Source organism: Canis lupus, chromosome 16 (assembly GCF_003254725.2).
Source record: "Canis lupus dingo isolate Sandy chromosome 16, ASM325472v2, whole genome shotgun sequence".
In the NCBI taxonomy this organism is placed as follows: Eukaryota; Metazoa; Chordata; class Mammalia; order Carnivora; family Canidae; genus Canis; species Canis lupus.
In genome coordinates this window covers 8,039,688-8,067,202 of record NC_064258.1, presented here as the reverse complement: position 1 = coordinate 8,067,202, position 27,515 = coordinate 8,039,688, and the positions used below count along the sequence as shown (strand labels likewise).

The 27,515-nt window shown below is 41.4% G+C and overlaps 1 long non-coding RNA gene across 1 annotated transcript; it reads left to right on the top strand.

Annotated features, from left to right (window-relative positions):
* Window positions 1-426: 426 nt before the first annotated feature.
* On the top strand, window positions 427-27,515 carry LOC112651049 (uncharacterized). Its single transcript, XR_007402809.1, has 4 exons — window positions 427-558; window positions 723-5,280; window positions 21,636-21,822; window positions 27,173-27,515. It is a non-coding gene; the product is annotated as an uncharacterized LOC112651049 (long non-coding RNA).

Genomic DNA, 27,515 nt, shown 5'->3' with positions numbered 1-27,515 from the left:
TGGAGTTCCTAACCTGGGTATCCCTGAGCGCGGCGAATCCCTTGCAACTTTTAAAAACGGTACGAAGCGTGCCTGTGTGTGTGTGTGTGTGTGCGCAAATTATGCGGGGGGAGAGCTTTCTCCAGTTTCTCAGAAAACCACTGGTTAGCGGAAAGCACCAGCTCTGGACTCTTGCGCTTAGATGGCGACGTCGTGTTTGCAGCAGTGACGGTCCTTTACATGGGCTTCCTCACCTCCGACCTGAGAACAAGTAGACGCCTCCCTGCGTGTACGCTGACCTCAAAACTCAGGTGCATGGTGGGTGCGCTCCTACTCCTCAGGCCTCGGGGAACCCACACCTTCTGCACACGTAGCTCACAGAAAAACAACCTAAACGTGATGTTGTATTATTCTTAAAGTCTGGTACTAATCGATCCACTGGGTCGTAGGGACGTGAACGGCTCTGAACCTCTGCCCGCTGGACTCAGTCCGACGACAACGCCTCCGATCCCCTGCAACTGACCGGATCCCGCTTGCCTGTGCTGGAAGCAGGTGTCAAGTCAGCCGGCGCTCGCCTCGGTACGGCATTATATTTATTTATTTTTTATGATCTCTGCACCCAAGGTGGGGCTCGAAGGCCCCGAGGTCGAGTCGCACGCTTTACCCATCGAGCCAGCCAGGCACCCGCAAATATTTTTTTTTCCAACTGGCAACAAAATTAATTTGCATCTCCTCTCCCCCAGCTACGGTGCAGAAATGCCGTGTGATGAGCTGAGGAACCGAGCCGTGCACGCTTCCTAACCAGGAGAGAGGAACTGCGCCGGGGAGGAAGCTACGCTAGCGTCCTGCGTTCGGTAAAGTCCCCAATTTACGCAGGAAAGGGTCACCCTGCTTGCAGGGTGGTGTGAAACCTCCGAGCTGGTTGATGACGAACTCGCCTCTTCTTATTCTTGGGGACTCTAGACGGTCGGAGACCCTTGCAGGACCTCCCCAACGACCGCCCGTCTCTCATGGCAGACCCCCCACCCCCGTCACCCCCGTCACCCCCAAGCTCTCGGACACCCTTACCTACTCGCGACCTTCCTCTCCCACGCGCACGCGCCCCTCTCCCGGAAGGCCCGCCCCCCGGCCCGGCTCCACGCTCCCGCGGGAGGGAGCCTACCACCGAGAGCAGCGGAGAAGCGGAAGCTTGCGGCTAGAGCGGAGCGCGGGGGAACCCGGAACTACTAGCGCTCTCGCTCGGAGGCCTCAGAGGTCATCCCTGGCGCCTGCGCAGTGAGGGGCGTGCGCTGCGTAGGCGGAGCGCGGAGGTGGTTTACGGAGATCGTCGCCCTACGGGAACGTCTTGCAGGGTTTGCTGAATGTATTTTGTTGGGAAATGCCTACGGTGCTGCCTTCCACAGTGGTTATGCGCGTGCCACGTAGTGAAGGAGGAAGGCACCCCCCCCTTCCTCCTTTCTTCCTGTTTTCTTTCCCTTTGCATCCAGCTGAGGCCTCGACGCGCCCCGGGGACACTGCCTGACTTGGGGCCGAAGGGTCTTGCGGCCCATCGGGGAGGCCGTTGCCCTCCCGTTCCCCTTCCCGCTCCTCCTCTAGTGGACCGTTAGTACCATCTGTAGAAGGCCATTCTCGACTCCCTTTCGCAGGATTAGGGTAGATTTGGGCTGCCTGCGGGTCTCCCCGCTGGCCCGGAAGCTTCTTCAGGGAGGAGGGATGGGGTATTTGTCTGACTCCGCCGCAGATCGTAGAATTCCTGTATTTCCCTCCGTGCTAAACCGGCTGTCAGGCAGGCCACACCGCCTGGGCCTTGTACGAAGCATTTATCGACTGAGAGTTGGGCTGGGAACACTATTTTCTGAGCGTTCTTCGAGGCTTTTCATAAAGACTGTAACATGTACCCTGGAAATAGGGCACATGAGCAGCCAGCCCTATACCTGGAGGGCATCCTATTGACACTCTCTTCCCTCCTATAGAGCAGACGCTCAACCCCTGAGCCGCCCAGGTGCCCCAAGTGGCTACTCTTGAAGCTGCTTCTGTCTTTCTGGCCAACCTAATAGTCTTGAAGCTTTAGCAACCACCCCTAGCCCATGTGATTGATTAATGAAACCTTTTTTTTTTTTTTTTCTTTTTTAAATCTTAAGATCATGCATTCTTTCCTAGAAAAGAATAGAGCCCTTCTGCATGTCTGGAAACAGAAACCAGACCCTTTGCACGTGCCGGCAACCTCAGTGCCCCACACTAAGGAGCCAGACTCCCTTGCACAGCCTCTGTGTGCTGTGAAAACCTCTGTAGCTGGCACCATTAAGTCTGCACAGTACAAGAAATGTTATGGACCACGGCACTCCCTTTACTGATTAACCACCCTGAACCCCTTTAAAAAATCCTTGGCCCCACAGAAGCCTCGGAGTTGGTCTTAGGACAAGAGTCTGCCTTCTCCCAGGTTGCTGGCCTCCTGTATAAAGATCAATATTCTTTTCTGGGCAGCCCAGGTGGTTCAGCGGTTTAGCCCCGCCTTTGGCCCAGGGGTGATCCTGGAGACCCTGGATCGAGTCCCACGTCGGGCTCCCTGCATGGAGCCTACTTCTCCCTCTGCCTGTGTCTTTGCCTCTCTCTGTGTCTCTCATGAGTAAATAAATAACATCTTAAAAGAGAAAAAAAAAGCTCATATTCCTTTCCAATCAAAACTTGTTTCTTGAGTATTGTCTTTATGAGTGACAGGCAGCTAAACTTGGATTTTGGTAACACTCTGGGCACTTTGCAATATGACTCTCATTAAGAAGCTTTTGGAGTTCCTATTAATTTCCTGAGCCTGATGTAACAACATACCACAAACCTTGGGGCTTAAAACATCAGAACTTTATTCTCTCACGGTTCTGGAGGCCAGAAGTCCAAAGACAGTGTCACTGGGCCAAAATCAAAGTGTTGACAGGACCACACGCCCTCCAGAGGCTCTAGGATAGAATCATTTCTTTGATTCTCCCAACTTTTTTTTTTTTTAATTTAAGATTTTATTTGTTCATGAGAGACAGAGAGAGGCAGAGACACAGGCAGAGAGAGAAGCAGGCTCCACGCAGGGAGCCCGATGTGGGACTTGATCTCGGAACTCTAGGATCTCGCCCTGATCCAAAGGCAGACGCTCAACCTCTGAAACACCCAGGTGTCCCTATAGATTTCTTTTTAAAAAAAGTTTTATTTATTTTTCATGAGAGACACACAGAGAGAGAGGCAGAGACATAGGCAGAGGGAGAAGCAGGCTCCATGCAGGGAGCCCGATGTGGGATTCCATCCCAGGTCTCCAGGATCACGCCCTGAGCCAAAGGCAGATGCTCAACTGCTGAGACACCCAGGCATCCCTCATTATAAATTTCTATACCTATTGCTCAACGTTTTAAAATTGTAGCTATGAGGGGCGCCTGGGTGGCTCAGTGAGTTAAGCGTCTGCCTTCAGCTCAGGTCATGATCTCAGGGTCCTGGGATGGATCTTCCTTGTGACAGGGTCTCTGCTCAGTGGGGAGCCTGCTTTTCCCTCCTTCTGCTCCTCCACCCTCCTCATGCTCTTTCTCTCTAATAAATAAATAAAATGTCTAAAAAAATAGAATTGTGGGCTATGAATCATTAGTTGGTCATGAAATCAATTTAGTAGGTTCTGAGCAGCATTAAAAGACATTAGAATGGGACTATCAGAGTGCATCACATGTAATGAGGGTAATTATTGTTTCATGAAACAATATGCATGTATCGGATCATAATGTAAAATATGCTTCCTACTCTAGGTTGTGGTAAAATGGAAAGCCTCTCACGTACACAGTTTCATTACTCATCATATTCTATGGCAAATATTCCTTGCCATTAGACACAGCAAGAATTAAAACTCACATCATCTTTTTTTTTTTTTTAAAGATTTTATTTACTTATTCATGAGAGAGACACACAGAGAGAGGCAGAGACACAGGCAGAGGGAGAAGCAGACCCCTTGCAGGGAGCCCGATGTGGACTCCATCCTGGGACTGGAATCACGACCTGAGCCAAAGGCAGACACTCAACCACTGAGCCACTCAGGCGTCCCCAAAACTCACATCATCTTCAGGTTCTTATTGTGTGACATAGTAGAAAGGGTAGGTGGATACTTATTCCTTTAAGTAAATTAACTTACAGATTCCCTATTGTATAAATACTCATTCCTCACGTCATATAAGTTCTCTTACTTCTGCATTTACAATAATTCTTTTCTTACTTTATTTAAAAAAAAAAAAAAAAAAGGTGTATCCCTCACCCCAGAGTATAAAACCCTCTTGGATGACAAAGGAACAATTTAATATGTTTTGGGTGAAGCTTTCTTTCGTGACCAATCAAGGCACCGTAAACCCTTCTTAGGCTTCCTGCCTCTTCTTGTCTGATGTACATTCCAGGTAAGGATCAAGTATGGCTGTTAGAAATACAGTAATAGGATATTTGTTGTGATTTTCTGAAATCAGATATACTCTGTGAGTGTGAATGGCAGGAGTGATAGTAAAATCTCCTTTAATCATCAACCTCTGTAGCTCAGAAGTGCATAGTTATTGAAGGATAGTCTGGTGAAAGCAGAGCCAAGGCATTAAAGAATATTGAACCCTCAATTTTTTCCCACATGTTTAAACATAAGTAATTCTTTTCAGCTATTCTTAATTCTTATCTGTACGACATGTCATTATCTGGAAAGGAAAGCAAGTTTGAAGCTGAAGGAATAGAGGTTTAATGACATTGATTATTTTATTGATTAATATAGAATGGATTATTTTAAGGAACCTTCATATTTTTCACATCACACTGGGATAATGTGCAAAAGAGTCATAATTTTATTTTAGATTTGGTATGTGTTATTCAATAAAGATTAAAACATCCTGAGGGGGTGCTGTGCCTGGCTGGCTCAGTCTGTGGAGCATGTGACTTGATCTCAGGGTCGTGAGTTCAAGCTTCATGTTGGGCCTAGAGCTTACTTAAAAACAAAACAAAACAAAACCCAAAACCAAAAAGCCATGCTGTGAAATCACTGATACAGTTTACTGACTATTTACCATTCCTCCCCTTTCCAGGCATCAGGTAGGAGTGCATCTCGTGGCAATCTTGGGATCCCATAAAGCCATATGTCTATTTCTGGCCGATGAGTTGTGAATAGAAGTGAAGCATCACCTTCACTCATATGGAACTCTCCAGAGGCCTCTTCTGTCTGGTGTAAAGGGTCCTTGCTCTGTCAGTGTAGTCCTCTGAGTGGTTATGAGAAGTGGATCCTGCTCTGTCAGCCACAACGTGCACATAGCTTAGGTGAGAAATGAGCTTTCGTTGTTTTAAGTCGTACAATTTTATTGTTTGTTACTGCAGCAGGACCCAGGCTGTCCTATCTGATATACTTATTCTATAAAATTCCATAATGGAAGTGATGTGGCATGGGGAGCAAATGGTCAAGAAAAAAATCTTGAGGTATTTTTAGTGCAAAAATGCTTTTATTATAGCATGTGGACAGGACTCGTGCAGAAAGAGCTGCCCTTTTGTTGTACGAAGCTGGTGGATATTTGCTTATTGTTCAAGGGGGAGGGGGTGTGCAGGGAGTAGTAGATCATAAATGTCTTCTGTTGTGCAAATCCGAGAAACCACCAAGGAGCCGACACTGATGCAAACACACGAGGGTTTATTTACAAGCTCGAGCTTGGGTCCAAGTGCACCCAACACAGTGGAGCAGGGACTTGGACCCTGAGACTAAGAGGCGTAGCAGCTTTATAGGGGCCAGCGGCCAATGGGATTGTAACATACGCAGAAATTTGCAGTCATGTCTGTCCACACGCAGGTGGCCGATTGAATTACATTTTACCCTATAGTATCCATTTGAGCTGGCCTATTACTTTGGTCAGAATTAGCTCGCAGTTTTGGCGGGCACAAGGTGGGGTTACATTGTTATGAGCCGATTTCCAATAAGGGTGTACCCAGCGGCTTGACTAGGGTGGGGCAGCGCCTTAAGCAATAAGCAAGTCATGTGGGGGTCATACAGGAGGTGGTGGGTGCAGCACAAAATGGAGTTAGTCCTGCTCTGCTTGTCCAGGGGTAGGGGATTTTTGTTAAATTTCCTGGGTCCCACACTTCTTCAAATTACTACTTTTAAAACTACTTTCACAAGATTCCTTTGGTGCTTATCATTCAGCTCCATATTAACTATTGGTGAGATGTACCGGCAGTCATGAGACCCTTTAAAAATGTAGTAACCAGGACGTATTTGATCCTTATTGGAACTATGTGGGCTATAGGTCAGCCTTCTGGGTTAATGGTGAACATTTTTCTACTTCTATCCATCATCAGAAGCGTATAAATACAGGGCACCTGGGTGGCTCAGTGGTTGAGCATCTGCCTTTGGCTCAGGGCATGACCCTGGGTCCTGGGATCGAGTCCCACATCAAGTCTCACTCCCTGCATGGAGCCCATTTCTCCCTCTGCCTGTGTCTCTGCCTCTCTCTCTGTGTTTCTCGTGAATAAATAAATAAAATCTTCCCCAAAAAGGTATATATAAATACTACAATCCTGAACCTTTTGTCACCTTTTAACATGTTTAATATTATCTGCCCCTTATTATCAAAAAGTGAAATTATGTGCCAGCTGCTGGACTGATTAATTTTTAATGGCATATACTTTTATTCTTCATTATATATATAGGAAAATATTTTATTGTGATTTCAAATGAACTGATTATGAAAGAGGACTTCACCCCCATTTTCACCTCAGTCTTTATTTATTTATTTTTTAAAGATTTTATTTATTTATTCATGAGAGACAGAGAAAGAGAGAGAGAGAGAGAGAGGCAGAGATACAGGCAGAGGCAGAAGCAGGCCCCATGCAGGGAGCCTGATGTGGGACTTGATCCCGGGGCTCCAGGATCATGCCCTGGACCAAAGGCAGGTGCTAAACCACTGAGCCACCCAGGGATTCCCCTCAGTCTTTACTTTAAAATAAATTTAGTTAGGGGCTCCTGGGTGGCACAGTCAGCTAAGCATCCTACCCTTGGTTTTGGCTCAGGTCATGATCTCAGGGCTGTGATATCCAACCCCAAGTCAGGCTTTGCGCTCAGCACAAAGTTTGCTTGGGATTCTTTCTCCCTCTGCCTGTCGCTTGTGCTCTCTCAAAATAAATACATCTTTTAAAAAATATTTATTTTAAATAATTTCTACATGTAATGCGGAGCTCAAACTCATGACCCCGAGATCAAGAGTCACACGCTTCTCTGAATGAGGCAGCCAGGTGTTCTAGTCTGTACTTTCTAATTATGTTCTTCTTTCCAGCCTATTTCTTAACTCAGGCAAAAGACCCTGTGGGCAAGGCACCTGTCTGGCTCACAGGGTAGAGCATGTGACTCTCGATTTCAGGGTTGTGACTTCAAGCCCCATGTTGGGTGTAGAACCTACTTAATTTAAAATAAAAAACAAAAAACAAAAAAACAAAAAACCGCCAGCGGGCAAAGCATCCCATGATAGGAACTGAAACTAACCCCTCAAGCAATAAGAACTGCCCTGAGCCAGCAAGACCCTGCATGACTGACTCCAACACAATGATTCACTTGACCTTTACTGCCTACCTGCACATACCCACTCACCTTTGTCCCACAATTTCCTTATATAAACCTAGAAGTATTTTCAGCACTTTGGAGACAGTCTTTGAAATGGTAGTCCGCTGTCTTCCCAGTGTGGGCCTCACTGAAATAAATCCCTTTCTTGTTTCACCACCACTTGTCTCTCTGCCTTTGGATTTTGTCAGCAGTGAGTGGCTGAACCTGGTCTGCTTGGGACACCCCCAGCCAGGTGTTCCTGTACTCCTGCGCCCTGGTTGCAAATTTGAGCTATTACAGAATTTTTATTTATTTATTTATTTATATATTTTTTCTATTACAGAATTTTTTTTTATTACAGAATTTTTATATGTGATTCTTATTTAGTTAGTTTTGAAAGGTGAAAGCCAAAGTTCAGTACACATTACTATACCCTCATTCATAAATAATATTTATTTATTATGTTTAACTATTATGAATTAAATAATGCGAAAAACCATATAGCTTTATTCTTATAAAAATGTTTAAGCTAATTTTATTAGTTCCTATATCATTTTAATCTTGATTGCTTGATTCAAATTTTGGCACTGCCTTTTATTAGCTTTGTGACCTTGGGCAAGTTACTCAACCTCTCTGTGCCTAAACCTTGGGAATGTTATTTTACCTCTTTGTGCCCTAATTTCCTCATCTTTCAAATTGCCTCTTGCTAGTACCTGTCTCAGGGTTATTCTGAGGAATAAATATAGCATTATATTAAAAGCACTTAGAAGAGTTCCTGACAAATAATTAACACTTAGTAAAAGCTGATTACAATTATAGTTATGTTGCCGTTTCCTTTCTTATAATGTCCTGTCCTCTCCTTTTTTTAAAGATAGATTTATTTATTTATTTATTTATTCATTCATTCATTCATTCATTCATTCATGAGAGACACAGAGAGAGAGAGGCGGAGACACAGACATAGGGAGAAGCAGGCTCCCCGGAAGGAGCCCGATGTGGGACTCGATCCCCGAACCCAAGATCATGCCCTGAGCCAAAGGCAGAGGCTCAACCGCTGAGCCACCCAGCCTCTCCTTTTTGTGTAATCTATTCAAAAGGCTCGGATTAAGTTTCATGTCTAATCCGAAACCATCCTATTTTGGCTTCTTTTAAAAAAATTTTATTTTAATTCCAATATAGTTATTATACAGTAGTAAATTTGTTTCAGATGTACAATATGATTCAACGATTCTATGTATTACTCAGTGCTCATCAAGATAAGTGGACTCTTAATCCCCTTCACCTATTTCACCCATCTCTCCCCCTCACCTCCCCTCTGGTAACCATCTGTTTGTTCTATATAGTTAAGAGTCTGTTTTTCAGTTTGTCTCTCTTTTTTTCCCTTTGTTTCGTTTGATTCTTAATTTCCACACATGAATGAAATTATATGGTATTTGTTTTTCTCTGACTTATTTTCCTTAGTATTTTACTCTCTAAGTACATCCATGTTGTTGCAAATGGCCAGATTTCATTCTTTTTCATGGCTAAATAACATTCATTTTGTATATATATATAACTTTTTCTTTATCCATTCATCTATCAATGGACAGACATTTGGGCTGCTTCCATAATTTGGCTATTGTAAATAATTGCTACAACAAACATATGGGTGTATGTATCCTTTTGGATTAGTGTTTTTATGTTCTTTGGTTAAATCCCCAGTAGTGTGATTATTGGATCATATGGTAATTCTACCTTTAATTTTTTGATGAACCTTTGTACTGTTTCCCACAGTGGCTGCATCAGTTTGCATTCCCACCAGCAGTGCATGAAGGTTCCTTTTTCTCCACATCCTCACCAACAGTTGTTGTTTCTTGTGTTGTTGACTTTAGCCATTCTGACAGGTGATATCTCATCATGGTTTTGATTTGCGTTTCCCTGATGATGAGTGACTTTGAGCATCTTTTCATGCATCTGTTTGCTATCTGGATGTCTTCTTTGGAGAAATGTCTGTTATGTCTTCTACCCATTTTTCATTGGATTGTTTCATTTTTAGGGTGTTGGGTTGTATAAGTTCTTTTTTTTTTTTTTTAAAGATTTTATTTATTTATTAATGAGAGACACAGAGAGAGAGAGGCAGAGACACAGGCTCCATGCAGGGAGCCCGACGTGGGACTTGATCCAGGGTCTCCAGGATCATGCCCTGGGCTGAAGGCGGTGCTAAGCCACTAAGCCACCTGGGCTGCCCTTATAAGTTCTTTATATATTTTGGATGCTAACCCTTTGTCAGATATGTCATTTGCAAATATCTTTTCTCATTCGGTAGGTTGTCTTTTAGTTTTGTTGATTGTTTCCTTTGCTGTTCAGAAGCTTTTTATTTTGATATGGTCTCAATAGTTTATTTTTGCTTTTGTTGCCCTTGCCTCAGGGGACATATCTGGAAAAATGCTGCTATGGGTGATGTCAGAGAGATTACTGCCTGTGCTCTCTTTTAGAATTTTTATGGTTTCAGTGCTCACATTTAGATCTTTGTATTTTTGTTCTTACTGATGTTCCCTTTGCATTCGTATGGTGCATATAATGTGATCCACATCATTTAACCTAAGTAGATATTAAAATCTTTTAGCCTTCCCCTCCCCCAGCTGCAGTGACTTCTCTGAGAGCAGGGAGTGTCTCTTGTTTGAACTCTCTTTGAGTCAAATAATAGTAGGCATCCCTACTATTTTTTTTTTTTAATTTTATTTATTGGAATGCCTGGGTGGCTCCATGATTGAGCATCTGCCTTTGGCTCAGGGTGTGATTGCAGAGTCCCGCATCAGACTCCCTGCAAGGATTCTGCTTCTCCTTCTGCCTGGGTCTCTGCCTCTCTCTCTGTGTTTCTCATGAATAAGTAAATAAATAATCTTTAAAAAAATAAAATAAATTGAAAAATAAAATGTTATTTCTTTAAGTAGTCTTTACACTCTATGTAGAGCTCAAACTCATGAACCTGAGATCAAGAGTCACATGCTCTTCCAACTGAGCAAGCTAGGTGCCCCAGCTATTTATTTTAATTTAATTTAATTTAACTTAATTTATTTTATTTATTTTTATTTTCTTTAAAAATATTTTAATACATTTATTTTTTATTGGTGTTCAATTTGTCAACATACAAAATAACACCCAGTGCTCATGCCATCAAGTGCCCACCTCAGTGCCCGCCCAGCTATTTATTTTAGACAAACATTTCACTTCCATGTCTCTAGTCAGAAGTCCTTTGACTTCTATGTGCCTTGGCCAACTGGAGAATGGAATCATCTAACTCATCCCCCCTGCAAATGGCCCCAGAGATAGCAGAGGTTTCAGGTTGACTGTCCATGACCTTATCAGCCTTGGCCATGTTCTGGATGGCTGCAGTGGTCTGTGGTGCTGATGATGGAGAATCATCAGTGGGGGAGAGCTTCTACTGCACTTGCAAGTCCACAAACCTGCCCGTGTCTCTGTGCAGGTTGAGGCTATGCCTGATGCCACCAGGAAGGACATGAGCAGAGAATACACTTCTTTTTCTTTTTAACCTTTCCATGGTGAATTATAACATATACAGAGAAATGGACATAATATACATAGCTCAGTGGTTTATCATAAACCTTATCAAAGCATAGTATAACTGCCTCCCAATTTGACCTCCTCTATTTTTAAAATATTTTATTTATTTATTTGAGAGAGGAGAGTGCATGCACACAAGCAGGGGGAAGCAGGAAAAGCAGGCTCACTGCTAAGCAGGGAGCTTGATGTGAGGTTCAATCCCAGGACCCTGGGCAGACGCTTAACCAATTGAGCCACCCAGGCACCCTTGACCTCCTTTTTTGACAAATATAATGTTGCCAAAACTCCAGAAGTCTCTTTCGTGCCCTATCCTGATCATTACACTTTAATTTCTCCACTCGTGGTAATCAATAAGCTAATTTTAATAAAATCTCTTTCTTAGCTTTCTTTATAGTTTTACTACATAAATACGTATCTCTAAACACTGTGGAATTTTGTCCATTTATTGAAACTTATGTAGCATCATTCAGTATGTTCATTTGTGTCTGGCTTCTTTCACTCAGTCTTATTATTATTATTATTATATTTTTGCATGTAGCTATAGTGCATTTGTTTTAGTTGGTATGTGGGATTCCATTGTATGACTATACCATTTGCCCTAGATCCATTTATTGAAAACACTATCCATTTTCCTCTATTGATCTACATATACCTTTATTGTAAGTCAAATGTCAAAATATGCATGGGTTTGATTTTGAACTCTATTTTATTTTAGTGGGCCTTCAGTTCATTCTTGAATCAATTTGAACCTGTTTTGAACCTGATCTTTAAGAGGGAGTCTCAGCTTTCCGCCATTAAATATAATGCTTGAGGTTTACTACACACATCATTTATCAGATTATATTTTTTGCCTTTATTTTGACTTTCTTAAGAGCTTTTTTTAAAATCATGAATCTATGTTGAAAGCTATCAAGTATTTTTAGGCATTTGTTGACATCATACTATTTTTTATTTATTTTTTTATATTATTTTTAAAAAATCCTTTTTTTCTTATAATGTAGTAAATTACACTAATTGATTTTACTTTCATTCCTGGAATAAATTCAACTTGGTTATGGCACACAGTTCTTTTTTTGTGTTTTCTGTATTTCTTTTCTTTTTTTTTTTTTTAAGAATTCATTTATTTATTCATGAAAGACACACAGAGAGAGACACACAGGCAGAGACAGGCAGAGGGAGAAGCAGGCTCCATGCAAGGAGCCCGATGTGGGACTCCATCCCAGGTCTCCAGGATCACACCTGGGGCTGCAGGCGGCGCTAAACCGCTGTGCCACCTGGTCTGCCCTGTTTTCTGTATTTCTGTATTAAGCTTACAAATATTTTGGTTAAGAATTTTGCCCCTATGGGCCACCTAGGTGGCTCGGTTCATTAAACATCTGACTCTTGATCTCAGCTCAGGTCCGCATCTCAGGTCATGAGATCAAGCTACACCCAGAGTGGAGCCTACTTAAAAACAACAACAGCTTTGTGTCTATATCGATGAGTGTAATTAGATTATATTTTTTCTTCTTAAAATGTATGTGAGGTTTTGGTATTAAGTTATTGTAGCTCATAATACAACACAGAGTTTTGTTTCCTCGTTCTCTATTCCCTGGAAGATTTTTAAGATTGGCATTATTTCTTCTGCAGATGTTTGGTAGAATTTGCTGGTGAGGTCATCTGGGCCTGGGGTACTCTTTGTGGAAAAGTTTTAAATTACAGGTTTTTGATCATCATTATTCTTTTTATTTTTTAAAGATTTTATTTATTTATTCATGAGAGACAGAGAGAGAGAGAGAGAGGGGCAGAGACACAGGCAGAGGGAAAAGCAGGCTCCATGCAGGGAGCCCAATGTGGGACTCGATCCCGGGTCTCCAGGATCATGCCCTGGACCGAAGCCAGGCACCAAACCGCTGAGTCACCCAGGGATCCCCGATCATCATTATTCTTAAGTTATTCTTTGAAATTTCACTCATTGGCTATCTGATGCAAGACTCTGGATTTTTCTTTATTCTTATTTAATTTTGATAAGTTGTGTATTTTCTAGAAAGTTGTCTATGTTGGGTTATCAGTTTTCAAAGAAATAATTTTTGGCTTAGGTAATTTCTTTATCATATATTTTCTATTTTATCTTTTCCATCTCTTGATTATCTTTTTTTCTACTCTATTTGGGTTGAGTTTGCTCGAATTTTTTCAATTTATTAATGTGGATACTTAATACATTGATTTTCAGCCTGTTTTTCTTTTCAATTATGTGTTTTAAAGAAATGATGACTTTTGGGGCACTTGGCTGGCTCAGTCGGTGGAACATAGGACTCTTGATCTGAAGTTGAGAGTTCACCATGTTGGGTGTAGAGATTATTTAAAAACAAAATCTTCTTCTTTTTTTAAGATTTTATTTATTTATGAGAGACAAAGAGAGAGGCAGAGACACCGGCAGAGGGAGAAGCAGGGTCCATGCAGGGAGCCCGACGTGGGTATTGATTCTGGGTCTCCAGGATCACGCCCTGGGCTGAAGGCGGCGCTAAACCTCCGAGCCACCCGGGCTGCCCTAAAAACAAAATATTTATTTATTATTTTTAAAAAAGATTTTATTTATTTATTCATGATAGACATAGAGATAGAGAGGCAGAAACACAGGCAGAGAGAGAAACAGGCTCCCTGCCTGGAGCCCAACGTGGGACTCGATCCGGGGACTCCAGGATCGCGCCCTGGGCCAAAGGCAGGCTCTGAACCGCTGAGCCACCCAGGGATCCCCGCAAAATCTTAAAAGAAAAAAGAAATGATGACTTTTGAGGAGGGTAAGGATTTCTTTGGGCTGGAGTAGCTAGAGAAAGAATCACAGAGAAGATGGGAACTGAATTTTCGAAAAGAAAAAGGCAAGTGCATAGCAGGCTGAAAGAAAGTTAAAACTTGGTGGTGACAATGTACTTAAAATGTTCTTATTATAAAAAAATGTTATTATAGAAAATTTCAAACATATACACACAAGTAGAGAGAGAGAGAGAGATACAAAGAAACTCTATGTGCTCCCACACCCCATTTCAACTACTACTGACTGGTGGCCCATCTTCCTGTCCTCCAATATTATTTTGAAGCAAATCCTGGACATCATATAATTCATCTGCAAATATTTCAGTATACATGTCTAAAAGATTGGGATTCACTTTTGTTTAAAATAAAAGCAGCCTGTTTGGGACCATGTAATGAAGTGCTAATAAACAGTGACATCATTACAATAGTTTGGCCTGAGAATTCATGAATCTATAAATCTGTGGTGAGATGGGCTTCTTACTCCTAAATCCAAACTCAAATCTTGGAACTTACAGTAGAACAAACTAATAGAACAAAAAGTCACAGTTGTCAATGTCACAGAAAAAGGGTCCAGATATGTTGAGGTCATTGAAAGGATAACCCCATCAGTGTCCAGCAATCTTATCATCTAGATCACTTGGGTAGGCGGCAGTGCTCCAGAAATCAACACAGCCTAGAATGGCAATGGACCAGTTAGAAGGGCTCTTTTTTTTTTTGTAAAAAAAAAAAGATTTTTAAGATTTACTTATCCATGAGAGACACACAGAAAGAGGCAGAGACATAGGTAGAGGGAGAAGCAGGTTCCCTGCAGGGAGCCTGATGCGGGATTCAATCTCAGGACCCCAGGATCATGACCTGACCCGAAGGCAGGTGGTCAACTACTGAGCCTAGAATGGCAATGGACCAGATAGAAGAACTCTTTTTTTTTTTTTTTTTTTTTTAAGACCTCACTTATTGGGACGCCTGGGTGGCTCGGTGGTTGGGCACCTGCCTTTGGCTCAGGTCGTGATTCCCGGATCCGGGATCGAGTCCCACATTGGGCTCCCTGCGAGGAGCCTGCTTCTCCCTCTGCCTGTGTCTCTGCCTCTCCTCTCAATCTGTGTCTCTCATGAATAAATAAATAAATCTTTAAAAAAAAAAAGACCTCACTTCTTTATTAATGAGAGACACAGAACATGAGAGAGTGGCAGAGGGAGAAGCAGGCTCCCTGAAGGGAGCCCAACGTGGGACTTGATCCCGGGACTCCAGGATCAGGCCCTGGGCTGAAGGCAGTGCTAAACCACCGAGCCACCTGGGCTGCCCAGGACTCTTTTTAAGGGTGTGATACCTTGTGTAAATTACAGGCATACACTCTCCTGGTAGGTTGGCCCAGTCTTTTCTGCCCTGACTGACTCCTTCTCTCATCCTGGCTTTTGGTATTTCATCTTCATATCCTGCAATTGGTGTAGATTTTGTGATCCTAGGAGAGACAAACTTTTTCTGCTCTGGGGGGGAAGCATTGTTAGGAAAAAAAAAAGTGATCTTTGGAATCGCATAGAACTAGGTGTGAATCCTATCTCCCCTGCCAGAGAGACCTAGATACTCTTTTAGCCATTTTCTCAACAGTAAAATAGGTTGATAATGGCTACAGAACAAGGAAGTTGTGAGAACTAACAAAGAGAATCTGTGAACTACATGGTGTTTGCTATTCAACTCATTCCTATCAGTTTATTAAGGTCTAACATACCCTCCTTGGAGTTACCACAATCTTAATGTCACTGGACTTGGTCAACAGGAATTCCATAAATTAATTTCTGTGTTGAAGATTTAGCACCATCGGGTCAGACTCCCTGAGTTGTCTGCTCTTCAAATGTTTTCTATATTTTAAAATTTCTGAATCCAAAAGTTCTCTCAAAGTTCCCAGTTTCTTCACTCCTCTGCCCTGGGGGGCAGGAGTTCATCTTTAGCTACACATCAGAATGTTGGAAACTCTTATTTAATGGACATGTCCTGTCTTTGAACTGCCCACTGCCCGCATTAGCATTCTTAGAACTCTACATTTATATTGCATCGTATCCTCTCTAATCCATTCTGAGTTCTCAACTGAGTCGTAATAGTTTGGAGACAATATATTATTTTCCAATAGTACCCTGGGGGCATCAGCGTTACTAGGATGAGAGAAAAGTGTTTGCAAGAGAGTTTGGAAACCTGAAAGGAAATATGCATTTGGTTCACAAATTTTCCTGTAGTTCCCTTTCCCATTAAGTAGACTGAGCCCCTTCCCTGGAGCAGCTGAGGATCTATTTAGTCTGTGGCTTGGTTTTCCCATCTTCAAAGTGATAGATAATGGTGTCAGTGGTCAGTATCCACTGAATGGATTCTGAATAAATATTTATGTGATTTATTAATAATAATAGCAACATAATACCTACACCACAGAGTCAGGGAGATTGGAAAGTACTGTGGTTAAACACAAGAGTTTTAGAGCCCGGCAGCCTGGGTTTGAAGCCCAGATTGACTACTTACTACTCATAGGATGTTTGGCAAGTTACTTAAGCTTTTAAAACTTCGTTTTCTTCATCTGTAAAATGGCCATAATGACCGCATCTACTTTGTAGGGCTGTTAGAGAATTAAATGAAGTAGTTTCTGGTATTTAAGTGCTCTGTAAAAAATCTCTTTTGATTGTTCTTAAAAAGTACTAATGGTGATTAAAGTATTGAAATAAGTAGGTGTGAAAGCCCCAGCGCAATAGGTGCTTAATAAATATGAGAAGTTGATAATTATTTCTCTCTTTTAACATTTCCTTCTCTATCAACCAAACAGCAAAGATGGAAATTAAATGGCTGGGGTGCCTGGCTGGCTCAGTTGGTACAGTATAAGACTCTTGATCTTGAGGTCCTGAGTTTGAGCCCCACGTTGGGTGTAGAGTTTACTTTAAAAAATGAAATGGAAAAAAAAAAAAAAAAAGAAATGGCAAAGTGGTTAAGTACCTGGATTCTAGAATCAGACTCTTGGGGTTCAAATCCTAAATCTAATGTTTCCTAGCTGTGCAACTTTCAGAAAGCTACTTAACTTCTCTGTGCCTCCCTTTCCTCATCTATAAAGTTAGGATAATAATAGAACCTACCTTGGGATGCCTGAGTGGTTCAGCGATTGAGCGCCTGCCTTTGGCTGGGGGCGTGATCCCGGATTCCTGGGTTCGAGTCCTGCATTGGGCTCCTGGCATGGAGCCTGCTTCTCCCTCTGCCTGTGTCTCTGCCTCTCTCTTTCTCTCTCTCATAAATAAAATCTTTATTTTTTTTTAAATTTATTTATTCATCGGGCAGCCCCGGTGGCACAGTGGTTTAGCGCCGCCTACATTACAGCCTGGGGTGTGATCCTGGAGATCCGGGATCGAGTCCCAGTTCGGGCTCCCTGCATGGAGCCTGCTTCTCCCTCTGCCTGTGTCCCAGCCATTCTCTCTCTCTCTCTCAATAAATAAATAAATAAATAAAATCTAAAAAAAAAAAACTTAAAAAAGTAAAAAAAAAATATTTATTCATGAGAAACACAGAGAGGAGAGAGAGAGAGAGAGGCAGAGACACAGGCAGAGGGAGAAGCAGGCTCCATGCAGGGAGCCCGACACGGGACTCGATGTCTGGTCCTCAGGATCACGCCCTGGGTTGAAGGTGGCGCTAAACTGCCGAGCCACCCGGGCTGCCCAATAAAATCTTAAAAAAAAAAAAAAAAAAAAAAATAGAACCTACCTCATAAAATGATCATGAGGATTAAATGAGCTAATATTAGTAAAGCTATTTAATTACAACCTCCACTCACAGAGACATATACATTGTATTAAATAAAAGATATTTTATTTGTTAATTTTTAATCTCAAATTCCAGGGATGCAGTAAGTCCTCATTATGTAAAAACATATGGTGAACGATTGACATATTGTGGTTGGGTGAACTGTGGTTTAGTTATATTGTAACACTAAAGTTTGAAAACTAAGGAAAGAGAAATACAGAAGCCAAGAATATACAGACTGACTCCAATTAGGATTTTTCACCTTATGATAGTGTGGAAGTGACATGCATTCAGTGGAAACTGTACTTGGAATTTTGGACTTGGGTCTTTTCCTGGACTGCTGATATGTGGGATGATCCTCTCTGGATGCTGAGCGCCTGCAGCTCCCAGTCAGCCATGTGATCACAAGGGTCAACAGATGATACACTTAAAATTATTTTATACTCATTCAGCCATTCTGTTTTTCACTTTCAGTACAGTAGCCAATAAATTAGATGATGTATCCAACACTTTATTATAACTTAGGCTTGTGTTAAACTAAAAGATGACCTACGGAATGGGAGAAGATATTTGCAAATGACATATCTGACACCGGGTTAAGATCCAAAATATATAAAGAATTGATGCAACTCAACACACCCAAAATGAAATAATCCAATTAAAAATGGGCAGAAGACATGGAATAAACATTTTTTCCAAAGAAGACATCCAGATTGCCAACAGACACATGAAAAGATGCTCAACATCACTCATCATCAGGGAAATGCAAATGAAAACCAAAATGAGCTAGCACTCACACCTATCAGAATGACGAAAATCAACAACGCAAGAAACAACAGATGCTGGTGAGGATGTAGGGTCAGGGGAATTGTATTGCATTGTTGATGGAAATGCAAACTGGTGCGGCCACTGTGGAAGACAGTATGGAGTTTCCTCAGATACTTAAAAATAGAACTATCCAATGTATGATCCAGCAGTTACACTACTAGGTATTTACCCGAAGAATACTAATTGAAAGGGATACACACACCCCAATGTTTATTGCAATATTATTCACAATAGCCAAACTATGGAAAGAGCCCAAATGTCCATCAACTGATGAATGGATAAGGAAGAGGTGGTATATGTATGCAATGGAATATTACTCAGCTATAAAAAAGAATGAAATCTTGCCATTTGCAACAACATGGATGGAACTAGAGGGTATTATGCTAAATGAAATAAGTCAGTCAGAGAAAGACAAATACCATATAATTTTACTCATATGTGGAATCTAAAAAAAAAACCCCAGATGAGCAAAGGGAAAAAAAGAAAGAGAGACAAACCAAGAAACAGACTTTTAGCTACAGGGAACTAATAGTTACTGGAAGGGAAGTGACTGGGGGGATGGGTATAATAGGTGATGGGGTTAAAGAGGGCACTTGTGATAAGCACCAGGTGAAGTGTTGAATCACTACATTGTATACCTGAAACTAATATTACACTGTGTCAACTAACTGGAATTATAGAACTTAAAAAAAAATGAATCAGGCTTGAGTTTGATGATTTTGCCCAACTTTAGGCTACTGTAAGTGTTCTGAGCATGTTTCAGGTAAGCTAGGCTAACCTATGATGTTCAGTAGGTTTATAGGGATGTTAATACCATCCTAAGTTGTATACCTGTACAGGTATAACATTAATAAGAAATTAAGACTTACTACATATATCACTGATTTATATGCTTGACATGAATTTTCTTGTTGAACAGTTACCACAGTCCTTTGGGGTAGCAGTTATTTTATCCCTATGTTACAGATGAGAGAAATGAGGCTGAGACACTGTAATTTGCCTAATGTCACAGAGTAGAGCTGGGTAAATGCCAAGTCTGTCTCCACAGCCCCAGCTGCCATTATCATGTCCTAGGCCTCCCCAGTGAAATGAGCAAAATGGTACCCTGCGGCTCATAGGGTTAGGCCAGTGGTTCTTCACACTTTAAGTCATAGACCCCTCTGAGATACAAATAGACTCTCAGAAAAAAAGGCATATACGCAGTTCAGTTTCTCTGGTTAAGGAAGGGATGATGAAAGCACAGGTCGGTCTCCTACATAGTCTAGTGCTAGCCTCAAATTCAAATAATAGAAAAAAGTTTTTCCTTTAAAATTTGGCTGTTTATAGAGCACAAAAATGAACATGTATTAAGCATAGGGACTCCTGGGTCTTCTATTATACCAAAAATAAATGCATTAATGAATTCATTTGGATGAACTTAAGGCTGGCTTGGTGAAAAGTACGGTCATCAATTCAGACACACACAATGCAGGGATGACAGCGGATTTCTCTGACAATTATATTAATAGTTATGTCTCTGAAACAGGCAACAGATACTAAGGGGTGTTAGTATATTTTTCTTGAGGAAGTCACAGAACAACTACACTTTGCCATGGAACACTAGAACACTTGCCTTTGCCAGAGCTCTCAGCCTTCCCTTGCTTCCCAGAGAGAATTTCATACTGACACTCCAGTTGTTCAGGATCCAACACTCACACACAGAAACCACAGATTACTTCAGTTTTATCTTAAACATCTACTGTTTTGGTCATCCTTCATTTATTCTTCTTCTGGGTCAGGATGACCTTGGCTTTCCTTTGGCGAACCATTTTTCTATGACTTAATCCATATGGATTGTGGACTGGGTGGAGCTCCTTTGTTTCCCCTATGTTCCCCCTTGGGGGTGGAACATATGACCCAGAACTGACTAATCAAGAGTGGCTAGTGATCCAAACTGATTCAATTAGTGTGAATGCAGGGAGTCATAAGGAGGTATTAGGAAAAGGTGCTTTTTTTTGTGCTGGAATACCACCTGGGAGGATGAGGGCCTGGAGAGCCTCTGAGTGGACAATGAGAATGAAGCCAACACAGTGAGAGCAGAACTTAGGGAGAGAAAGAAACTGCATCCTGATAACATCATCTCGGCTCCTGGATCAAGTCATGTCTGAAAACCATCTGAGACTTTTTTTTTTTTAAAAAAGAGGGAGAGCACGTGATTAAGTGGGATTGAGGAGGGGCAGAGGGAGGAGAGAGAATCTTAAGTGCGGAGTCCAGCAAGGGACTTGATCTCAGGACCCTGAGATCACGACCTGAGCCAAAATCAAGAGTTGGATGCTTAGCTGACTAAGCCACCGAGGTTCCCCCATCCTGAGACTTTTCAATGACAAACCAAAACCCTTTGCTGATGCCAGTTTGAGTTGCCCTCCCCCAGTGCCCTGTTCACGCTTGCACTCTCTCAAAGTAATAATATTCTTGACAGTCAAGCAACCCAAAGAGGAAATACTATGAGGGAGTAAGATGCATGGCTGTGTATAGAATATGACAATGAGTCTGTATGAAGTCAAATTTCCAAATTGGAAAACATCTCTTTCCAGAGACCAGACATGGGGTTGGCACAGTTCAAGGAAAATAAGGCTGGTTTAGGCTTTAACAGAACTATATAGCACTATTTGTAAATCTGAAAAACAAACAAACTAGATTGATCAGAGTAAATCTAGTGTAAACACCTATAGTTTGAGTCTTCAGCACTGTAGTTAAATGTATGTGTGTGCACACATGTATATGACTGATTTGTACAAGTTCACTTGTTTAGGTTGACATTAAAGATCCAAAAACAACTGATCTCTATCGATGACAGCAATGACCAGGGCTTATATGAAATGAGACTACGGAGAAGAGATGGGGATGCATTTCTATGCTGCTCTGTTGTCTGCATCTTGCCTGCAGTTTGGAAATGCCAAATCTGGCCACTTGAGCACTCTACCAGGGGAAGCTCATTCCAGTTGCCAATTTCACCCCCATCAACTGGGCACTAGAAAACTTATGACCTCATCCCCTTTAGCTGTGATCTTTTAACAAGTGTTTCTAGTAGTGGACTCTTGCCAAATCAATAAAAGTGTTTTGTCCTTTTGTTTTTGTGTGTTTTTGTTTGTTGTTTTTTTAGAGGGAGAGAGTGTGTGCACACATGTGCACTAGGGAAGAGCAGAGGGAGAGAGAATTTTAAGCAGCCTCCCCACCGAGTGCAGAGCTGTTCGTGAGGCTCCATTTCACAACCCTGAGATCAGGACCTGAGCTAAAATCAGACTTGGCAGCTTAACCAACTGAGCCACCAGGGAAATCCATCCATAAAGGTTTTTTTTTTTTTTAATCTTTTTTTTTTTTTTTTTTAATTTATGATAGTCACACAGAGAGAGAGAGGGGGGAGGGCAGAGACATAGGCAGAGGGAGAAGCAGGCTCCATGCACCTGGAGCCCGACGTGGGATTCGATCCCGGGTCTCCAGGATCACGCCCTGAGCCAAAAGCGGGTGCCAAACCGCTGCGCCACCCAGGGATCCCCCATAAAGGTTTTTTTTTTTTTTTAATTTTTATTTATTTACTTATGATAGTCACAGAGAGAGAGAGAGAGGCAGAGACACAGGCAGAGGGAGAAGCAGGCTCCATGCACCGGGAGCCCGACGTGGGATTCGATCCCGGGTCTCCAGGATCGCGCCCCGGGCCAAAGGCAGGCGCCAAACCGCTGCGCCACCCAGGGATCCCCCCCATAAAGGTTTTTAAAGTCATGGTTAGTGGGCAGCCCCGGTGGCTCAGAGGTTTGGCGCCGCCTTCGGCTCTGGGTTGATCCTGGAGACCCCGTATCAAGTCCCGCGTTGGGTTCCCTGCGTGGAGCCTGCTTCTCCCTCTGCCTGTGTCTCTGCCTCTCTCTCTCTCTCTCTCTCTCTCCCTCTCTGTGTGTGTCTCTCATGAATAAGTGGGTGAAATCTTTAAAAAAAAATAGTCATGGTTAGTGCTCTTTTCTAGAAAATTTTACAGAAAACTTCGCTTTCAGAGAAGCGAAAAGAAAACTCATCTGTCAGAATTTTGCTGTATAGACTTTAGATGTACAAAAGCAGACATTTACAAGGAGATACATATAAAAATCATTCTCCATGTACTATTTTGTCAAATGCTTTCTCTACATCTACTGATATGATTGGATGATTTTTCTACTGAATAAATCCTGTGTGACTGATGTATATACTTCGTTTTACATATTGTCAGATTTGATTTGTTAATATTTTGTTGAGGATTTTTGCATCAATGTTCATGAGAGATTTCAGACTGTAGTTTTCTCCTAAGTCTTTGTCTGGTCTTGCTTTTAGGGTAATACCGGCCTCATAGAGTAAGTTAGGAAGTGTCCCCTCTGCCTCTATTGTCTCAAAGAAATTGTAGAGGGTTGACATTATTTCTTTCTTAAATGTTTGGGAGAATTCACCAGTGAATCCAATTGGTGCTTTCTATTTTGGAAGGTTATGAATCACTGATTCAATTTCTTTCCTAGATAAAGGCGAAAGCAGATGATCTTTTCTTGAATGAATTTTGATAGATTCAGGGATGTGGTCTATTTCATCTAGATGATCAAATTTGTAAACATAGAATTACTCAAAATATTCCCTTTCTCTCTCTCTTTTTTTTTTAAAGATTTATTTATTTATTTGAGAGAGAGAGAGTGTTTGTGTGTTGGGGGGAGAAGCAGGGAAGAGGGAGAGAGAGAATCTCAAGCAGACGCCACACTGAGTGCGGAGCCCAGTGTGGGACTCAGTTTCACCACCCCGAGATGACATTCTGAGCCAAAATCAAGAGTCGGATGCCTAACCAACCAAGCCACCCAGGTGCCCATTTCTGTCTTTTTCTCATCGCTTGGCTAGAAGCTCATCAATGTTTATTGATGTTTTCAAAGAACGTTTTTATTTCATTTATTTCCTGTTTTCAATTTCATTGATTTCTGCTCTAATTTTCTTTTCTTCTGCTTACTTTATATTTAATTTGTCCTTTTTTTCTTAGTTTCCTAAAATAGCTTAGATTATTGATTTTCACTTATTTTGCTTTTCTAACATATGCATTCAATGCTATACATTTTCCTCTAAGCAGAGCTTCTACTGCATACCACAAATTTCAAAATGTTATATTTTCAGTTTCATTTAGTTCAAAATATTTCTTTTTTTTTCTAAAGATTTTATTTATTTATTCATGTGAGACACACACAGAGAGAGGCAGAGACACAGGCAGAGGGAGAAGCAGGTCCATGCAGGGAGCCCGATACAGAACTTGATCCTGGGATTCCAGGATCACGCCTGGAGCTGAAGGCAGATGGCCAACCGCTGAGCCACCCAGGTGTCCCCAAAATATTTCTTAATTTCTTGTAAGACTTCTTTTTTGGCCCATGTGTTATTGAGAAGTGTATTGTTCAAACTCCTAACATTTCAGGATTTCCTAGTTGTCTTTTTGTTACTGATTTTTAGTTTAATTCCTGTGTGGACTGAGAGGAGACACTGTATGAAGTCTGAATTTTTTTTATGGGCTAAGGTGTTTCCGTGGCCCAGGACGTGGTCCTTACAGTGAGCGTTCTGTGTGACCCTGAGGAAAAAGTGTGTTCTCCTGTGGTTAGATGAAGTGTGTTAGATGAAGTAGTCTATACATGTCAATTATGTCATGTTGACTGATGATGCTGTCCATTTCAACTATGTCCTGGCTGATTTTCTGCTAATTACTAATAGATGGGTGTTGAAGTCTCCAAGTACAATAGTGTATTCATCTGTTTCTCCTTGCAGCCCTAACAGTTTTGCTGCATGTATTTTAATACTCTGTTGTTGGATACATGTACATTAAGGGCTATTATGTCTTCTTGGTGACTTGGTCCCTTTATTATTATAATGTCTCACATTATCCCTGTTAATTTTCTTTGCTCTGAAATCTGCTTCTCTGGAATTAATATTACTATTCCAGCTTTCTTTTGATTAGTGTTAGCACGGTATATCTTTTTCTTTTTAAATCTCTTTACTTTTTTAAAAAAAGCTGTCTTTACTTTTAATGTATCTTTTCATCTATCCACTTTATGTTTAGAGTGGGTTTCTGGGGCACCTGAGTGGCTCAGTCAGTTAAGTGTCTGCCTTCAGCTCCCCTGTGATCGAGTCCCATGTCAGGCTTCCTACTCAGCGAGGAGTCTGCTGCTCCCTTCCCCTGCTCTTGAGTGCATGTTTTCTCTCTCCCTCTCAAATAAATAAATAAATAAAATACTTAAAAAAAAAAAAAAGGAAAATAAAGTGGGTTTCTTGTAGACAACATATAGTTGGGTCTTGTTTTTTTTTTTAATCCACTCAGACTGTTTTTTTAAAAAATATTTTATTTATTTATTCAGAAGAGGCACACAGAGAGAGGCAGAGATACAGGCAGAGGGAGAAGCAGACTCCGTGCAGGGAGGGAGCCTGACGTGGGACTTGATCCCGGGTCTCCAGGATCACACCCCGGGCTGTGCCACTGCGCCAAGAACCTCTTTTAAAGTGAAGGTAACTGGGTTGGGTTCCTGGATGGTTCAGGTAGTTAAGCAGCTCAGGTTGTGATCTCGTGGGTCCTAGGATAGAGCCTCACATCTGGCTCCCTGCCCAGCAGGGAGTCCGCTTCTCTCTCTGCCTCTCCTACTACCCCTTGGCCCTGCTCATATTTGCTCTCTCTCCCATATAAATAAATAAAATATTAAAAAAAAAAGAAGAAGAAGAAAATGAAGAAGGTGGGTCTACTGGCAACAGGCTAGGTCTACTGGCAGCAAATCCCCAACTACTACTAAACAAGCCACCATTGACTGAGCAAATTTCTTAACTCCTCTTTTTCCTTGGCTTACACAAATGTTAAATCATCTTCAACTATTTTTCCTGCTCTGAAATCGTAGAATTCTAAGTAAAATTTTATATATTAAGTCAAACAGCTTACTTGGTAGGGCAACTATTAATAGGAAACATAGAGGAAGCTTTGTTAAAAGTGAAAAATCTTTTTTTAAATATACATAATCACTCTCTCAAATAGTCATTTCATAAATCTTACTTCTTAAATACCAGCTTCTCTTAAACTGAAACCCATTTAAATGTCTCTGCTTTTCCTGTTTCAGTAAATACAAAAAATGTAAAATGTAAAGGTCAATAAACTGTGGACTTTAGGGAAAGAGTAAATGTTTGTTTTAAAGTAAACAAGGAGCTGGAATGTTTCCAATATTTTCATTTTGCCTTAGTGGCTACCAAATGTATTTGGACCCAAAATTCCTCAAGAGCATGGATGTTAGATATGAAGGCTTTTGAAGAAAAAAAATCTGACTTATGAAATGGAAGGAAAATGAAACAAATTGCAGTTGGACAAATTACCAAAGTAAGGCAATAGAGTTAATCCTTGGCATTGGGAATTTAATATTCAAGGTTTTGTTTACTTTTTAATGGTTTTGCAGTCTGCATCATGTAATAATAGATAATTTTGCCAAAAATGTTAATTTTCAGAATCCTATGCCCCAAGTGGCTGGAGCATGATCCCAGCATCCAATTTCCATGGCAGCTTCTTCTGTCCTTGCTTGATTGTTACGAATGTGTACACACTCTTAAGCACTACTCAGCATTTGGGAATGCAATACATACAACAATGGCAATTGATTGTTAGGAATCTGTGGAGGTCTTTAGAAGTTTTCAAAAATCATTAAAATTTACTATATTTTAGGGGCACCTGTATGGTTCAGTCCATAGAGCATGTGACTCTTAATCTCAGGATTGTGAGTTCAAGCCCCATTTTGAGCATAGAGCCTATTTAAAAAAAAATCCAGAAAACCCATTGAAAAAAAAATTACCATATTTTATTTTTTAAAGATCTTATTGATTTATTTTAGAGAGAGAGAGTGCGAGGGAAGGGGCAGAGGGAGAGAGAGAATCTTAAGCAGGGTCCATGCCCAGCACAGAGCCCAACGTGGGGCTTGATCTCACAACCCTGAGATCATGACCTGATCCAACTCTTGAGTTAGACGCTTAATCGACTGAACGATCCAGGTTCTCTTACCATGGGTCTCCACCTCTGAGCCTAAGAAATCACCTTCCTTTCCATTGTCTCTTACGTCTAGGGTCTATGGCAGATTCACAGTGCCAAGAAATTGGCATTTGGAGTTAGCTGTATCTAAATTTAAATCCTCCAATATTTACCAGCTAGATAAACTTTAGCAAATCACTCTGAGTGGCTCCCTTCATCTAATAAATGTGGATAATACTGGTTTATGGAACTGTCATGATGATTAAATCAAATGTCCTGTTGATATCTGTTGGCATGAAGTAAGCAGCCAACAGATAGGGGCCGAATCCTCATAGCTATTCGTCTGACTGGTCCTCCTTCCAGTTACCTGAGTTGATTCTAGAGGTTTTCCTGATAGGATTATCATCACTGTGGTCCAGAATCTTGCTTTTAATACACAGTTCCTGCTTCTTCTCTGCCTATTTGTCCTCTCTCATTTTGTGGACATTTTAGGTTCCATTATCTTAATTCTGCATTCTGTTCTTGTGATTCTAGCTCTGGATGGTGACTCACCCTCTCTACCACACCCACTTGGCTCAGAGCCCCACCTGTCGGGTCCTTCTACAGTTGGCCTTGTAAACTTGGCAAAACCATTTAAAGTCCTGTACCACATCTGTGCTTCTTTACAGTGCATGCCTGCCGGACCAAAACATAATGATCCAGTTGAGGGAGGAGATGGCTTTTTGCTTGCATATGTCATAAAAAGATGGAAAATTTAAAGCAACGAGGAGAGTACCCTGGAAAAACCATGACTTTTTTTCCTCCTGAAAACAATCTTCACTGTCAAGAAGAGTAAGGCAAAAATATACAGTTCAAAGCCCTTAGAGGCAGAATTATCTCTAAGGAGAACACTTTTAATTTTGGATGTCAGTGATTCTTTCATAGATATTGTGCTTTTGAATGAATTGTTCAGTTGGAACCTAGGGAATCCTGGCTGCATGGGGAATTAATCATACACATAAAAGTTTGAGC